The sequence below is a fragment of the Ovis canadensis genome, chromosome 7 (assembly GCF_042477335.2).
Source record: "Ovis canadensis isolate MfBH-ARS-UI-01 breed Bighorn chromosome 7, ARS-UI_OviCan_v2, whole genome shotgun sequence".
Taxonomy (NCBI): Eukaryota; Metazoa; Chordata; class Mammalia; order Artiodactyla; family Bovidae; genus Ovis; species Ovis canadensis.
Genome location: NC_091251.1, coordinates 78,713,799 through 78,719,756, shown reverse-complemented (window position 1 = coordinate 78,719,756; position 5,958 = coordinate 78,713,799).

Genomic DNA, 5,958 nt, shown 5'->3' with positions numbered 1-5,958 from the left:
GTATCCTCCTGTAGATCTCTGGCTCCTGGTTCAGCACATCTCAAGCATCACGATAAAGAGGAGTGGACTCACTTGCGGTGGCCACTCATAGCATCAAAGTTGGAGGCCTCGAGGTGGCAAAAGACCAATAGCACAGGTTCCAATTCACCCTCATAGGTCCCATTCAGGTTCCAACTTGTCCTTCTTCCCTATCTTCCTGTTCCAGCTGCCTACCCAAGGCTGATGTGAAACCACCCATAGGCTGTTTTATCAATCAACTAGCTTCCACATTGTTTAAAGTCAAATTTCCCATGATAAATCATATCCTAATGGTTCTGTCAGGGGTATCAAGAAATGATCCTTAATCAGATGATATTTGAGTTGAGGGTCTTCAAAGATAAAGGAGAGTTCTCCAGTAAAAAGAGCAGGAGAAAGACCTTGCAGGCATGGAAAATAGCACCTACAAAGACTTGAAGACATTCAAGAGCATCCTGTGTTCATGATATAGTGACCATCAAGTTTATGAGAGAGAGTCCTGGGAGATAAAACTGAAAAGGCAGGCTGAAAATTTTGGATCATGTGGCCCATGCTAAGATATTTGAACAAAATCCAATAGGCATTCAGGAACTACAGAAAGATGTTGAGCAGATAATGCATGGATGTGAGTGCCTGTAAATGTGTAAAATGATCAGATTTGTATTTTAAAGATAGCTCTGGCAGCTGTGTGAAGGATGGATTAGAAGGGAGAGGACAAGCCTGGAGCCAGAGAATTTGGTTAGGCGCCTATTGCAATACCAATTAGCAAAAGATAAAGGATGGTGGAAGTTGGGGAAAGTCACCTGTCCTGTATAGCCTGTAATTTCATTTTGTATATACAATTATATGGAGACTAAATTCAATCACCATGGGGATGCTGAGGATTATCCCTTTAAAACTGTCCTTCCCATGGAGTTAAATCACACTGACTAAGTACCAGTCAGGAACTCTCAAGTGGAAAAAAACATCAAGAAACCTAACTCTAGGGAAAAGAATCTGAAAAAGAATGGATATGCTACTGCTGCTGCGGCTGCTGCTGCTGCTAAGTCGCTTCAGTTGTGTCTGACTCTGTGTGACCCCATAGAGAGCAGCCCACCAGGCTATATGTATGTGTGTAACTGATTCACTTTGCTGTACACCTGAAACACAACATTGTCAATAACTATTCTCCAATTATAAATAGATAAAACAAGCCTAACTCTAACTGGTTAGAGAGTTTGGAAGGGTTTTAAGACTGGTTTAACCCGGAGAATCAACCATGTCACCAGAATTTGGTGATTTTTTTCTCTCAGTTCAGTCTTCCATGAAAATTAACACGCACACAAACAGCAACAGTAATAAACAGATAAGCTGTTACACACTTACTTTGTACTATTTGAACTAGGAACTGCTTGAAATGCTTTAAATGTGTTTACTAGGGTTCATTCAGAGGTAAACTGGAAACTAAAAGCAATTAGAATTGCACAATCCCTTGACCATAGACAGCAGGAAATAAAAGTATTTTCCCTGCCACCACTAAACAGTGGCTTCCCAGGTGGCTGTAGTGGTAAAGAAGCTGTCTGCCAGTGCAGGGGACATAAGAAATGTGGGTTCCATCCCTGGGTTGGGAAGATCACTAGGAGGAAGAAATGGCAACCCACTCCAGTATTCTTGCCTGGAGAATCCCATGGACATAGAAGCCTGGCAGGTGACAGTTCATGGGGTCGCAAAGAATTAGACATGACTGAAGTGAACTGTGGTGTTGAAGACTCTTGAGAGTCCCTTGGACTGCAAGGAGATCCAACCAGTCCATTCTAAAGGAGATCAGTCCTGGGTGTTCTTTGGAAGGAATGATGCTAAAGCTGAAACTCCAATACTTTGGCCACCTTATGCGAAGAGTTGACTCATTGGAAAAGACTCTGATGCTGGGAGGGATTGGGGGCAGGAGGAGAAGGGGACGACAGAGGATGAGATGGCTGGATGGCATCACCGATTCGATGGATGTGAGTTTGAGTGAATTCCGGGAGTTGGTGATGGACAGGAAGGCCTGGTGTGCTGCAGTCCATGGGGTCACAAGAGTCGGACACGACTAAGTGACTGAACTGAACTGAACTGAAGCAACTTAGCACACATCAAACAGTAGTCACCTCAAACCCACTGCTGCAGCAATGGCAATGGGATTTCAATTAGCGACAAACCAAATCGTGTTCTGAAACCGGGGTTGGTGTCAATGCCATGGTGTCAATGACAAAAAAGTGGCATTTTGTTAGAAGTGGAAAGGAATGACTGGGCAGTCAACTCAATGCCTATTATGCTCTGTTTTAGTTTTAGTAAGATCCAGGTCCTAGATCTGTAATTGTCATCGTCATCAAAGTGACTATTTATTATCAATGTATCAATGTAGCTATCTTGTGTCATGTATCAATACTAAGGGAACAGAAGACCAAGTCTTATTTTCCTATTTCTAAAACTTCCTATTCTTCCATTGTATTCTAAGCACAGATATCATGTCCCAGTAAGATTGTAAACTCACTGAAACACAGACCCTGTCATATTATTCTATGTTCCCTAAAGCCAATATACAGTCAGCATTAATATAAATGCTTTCTAACCTGAATTGTAATCACGGAGTCAAAACCTATCTACATAATGCTGTAATGCTATATAATGACCTGTATCCAGTTAATTCTGCCCCTTTTTTGCTTCACATATTTTGAAGCCCTGCTATTTGGCATGTATACATTTATGGCTATGTCTTCCTGATGATCTGACCCTATTATCATTTGGAAATGTCCCTTTTAATCTATTTTTTCTGATATGAATGTAGCCACTCTAGCCTTCCTGTGTTTCCTATTTGCATGGTGTATCTTGTTTTCCAGTATTTTTCTATCAACCTATACATGTCTTATTTTTAAAGTGAAACTATTATAGACAGCATTTATAAATCCATGTTTTCAAAATATGCTCTTGCTTTTTAAAATCCATATTGATAACCTCTGCCTTGGAAATAGACTGTTTAATTCATTAATATGTAACATAGTTACACATATGTTTTGATTTAGGCTTACAGTTTTCATTATGTGTTTCTTGTTTACATCATCTGCTTTTCTCATTTTTCTGTGCTCTCTCTCCTAACTTCTTTGAAATTATCTTAACATGTTTTAGAATTCCATTTATTGGTACTTTAGCTGTGCTCTTTTGCATTGTTTGTCAATGTTTGCTGTAGTGATTCTAATATCCATCTCTGACTTTTCATTCTAGTTAAAGTTGTTATTATACCACTTTACCTAAAACATAAGAATCATACAACTCTAGTAGCTCTATTTATTTAACTATAGTAGCTGCACTTTCCCCCTATCAGTATCCATGGTTTTGTTTTCCACTCTTTCCGTTATCCAAGGTCAATTATGGCTCAAAAACATTAAATGGAAAATTCCAGAAATACAGGCATACTTCATTTTATTGTGCTTTGATTTATTGCACTTCTCAAATACTGCATATTTTACAAAATGAAACTTTGTGGCCACCCTATGTAGAGCAAGTCTGTCAGCATCATTTTTACAACAGCCTTCACTTCTTTCATGTCACTGTGTCACATTTTGACAATCCTTGCAACATTTCAAAGTTTTTCATTATTTTTATGTTTGTTATGGTAATCTATGATCTTTGATGTCACTATTGCAAAAAAGATGACAACTTGCTAAAGGGCTCAGATGATAGTTAGCAATGCTATTGCATACTTATGATAGTATAGTGCAAACATACATTTTATAAGCACTGGCAAATCAAAAAATCCACTTAAGTCACTTGATTGTGATTATTGTGGTGGTCTGGAACCAGATCCACAATTCTCTGAGATTCATAAGTTTTAAATTACACACCATTCTGAGTAGTGTGCTGAAATTTTGCGCCACCCTTCTCAGCCCCACCAGGGACACGAGTCATCTTTTGTCTAGCATATGCATGCTGTATGTTCTACCTGTCCAGCGGTCACTACAGAGTCATCTCGGCTATCAGGTCAGCTGTCATGGTGTTGTCATGGTGTTCAGCTTCCCTGGAGAGGGAATGGCCACCCACTCCAGTATTCTTGCCTGGAGAATTCCATGGACAGAGAAACCTGGTGGATTACACCCCATGGGGTCCCAAAGAGTCAGACACCACTGAGAGACTAACACTTTCACTTTCTTTCCAACTCTATGTTACTTAATAATGGCCTCCAAGCATAAGAGTAGTGATGCTGGCAATTCACATAGGCCAAATAGAAGCCATAAAGTGCTTTCTTTAAGCGAAAAGGTGAGTAACCGATGCTATGTCATAGTACCTGTGTCATTCACCTCACGTCATCCATCAGGTAGACATTGTATCATCTCACATCTCCCAGGAGTACAGTAAATAAGATATTCTGAAAGACAAAGAGAGAGCTCACATTCACACTATTTTTATACAGTATATTGTTATAATGTCTCTGTTTTCTTATTGGTTGTTAATCTTTTACTGTGCCTAATTCATATATTTAACTTTACCAGGGGGATGTATGTATAGAAAAAAACACAGTTTTTTCCATAGTATACAAAACATAGTTACGCAAAGGTACAATCTTCAGTTTCAGGCACCCACTGGAGATCTTGGAACATAGCTCCCCCAACCCCTTTTCATTCTCTTCTATTTCTATTTTTTTCATTCCATAGTTGTAACGTGAATTCTATCTACATATATCATACACCCTACAGTAAACATTATGTTTTTTTAAAGTTCTCTTTGCCTTAAACAAATTAAAAGGCTAATTAGTATTTTTTATCTACCTATATATTTACTGTCTTAAGCCTTCTTCATTGCTTCCTGCAGATTCAAGTTCCCTCCGGTTTCAAGTTTCTCTCCAGTATCATTTTCTTCTATCAAGGGAGAACTTCCTTTATCATTTTTTGTAGTGCAGGACTGCTTATGGTGAATTCTCTTAATTTTCTTTTATCCCCCCAAATCTTTAATGTATATTTATTTTAGAAGAATATTTTTGCTGGATGTAAAATTCAGAGTTGACAGGTTTTTACTTTTGCTTTTTAAGTATAGTAAAGATGTTGCTATGCTCTCTTCTGATCTTGGTAGTATGCAGTCATTTAAATTATTGATCTCCTATATATGAGAGTTGGACTGTGAAGAAAGCTCAGCGCCGAAGAATTGATGCTTTTCAACTGTGGCATTGGAGAAGACTCTTGAGAGTCCCTTGGACTGCAAGGAGATCCAACCAGTCCATCCGAAAGATCAGTCCTGGGTGTTCACTGGAAGGACTGATGCTAAAGCTGAAACTCCAATACTTTGGCCACCTCATGAGAAGAGTTGACTCATTGGAAAAGACCCTGGTGCTGGGAGGGGTTGGGGGCAGGAGGAGAAGGGGACGACAGACGATGAGATAGCTGGATGGCATCACCGACTCGATGGACAAGAGTTTGAGTGAACTCCAGGAGTTGGTGATGGACAGGGAGGCCTAGCGTGCTGCGATTCATGGGGTCGCAAACAGCTGGACATGACTGAGCAACTGAACTGAACTGAACAGAACTGATATATAATGTATCAGTTTTCCCTGGCTGCCTTGTTTTACTAAGAGTATCTAAGCATGATTTTTTCATCTATATTCTCCTTGGGGGGTCTTCCCAGATGGCTCAGTGGTAAAACGATTAACCTGCCAAGTGGGAGATGTGGGTTCAATTCTTGCACTGGGAATATCCTAGGAGAAGGAAATGGCAACCCACTCCAGTATTCTTGCCTGGGAAATGCTATGGACAGAAGAGCCTGGTGGGTTACAGTTCATGAGGTTGCAAAGAGTCGGACACAATTTAGCAAGTAAACAACAACAAACAACATATCTTGCTTGGGGATTATAGAGTTTCTTGTAAATTTATGTGTGTGTGTGTGTGTTTTTAACCAATTCTGAGAAGTTTTTGGCTATTATTTCGTCAAACATTTTTT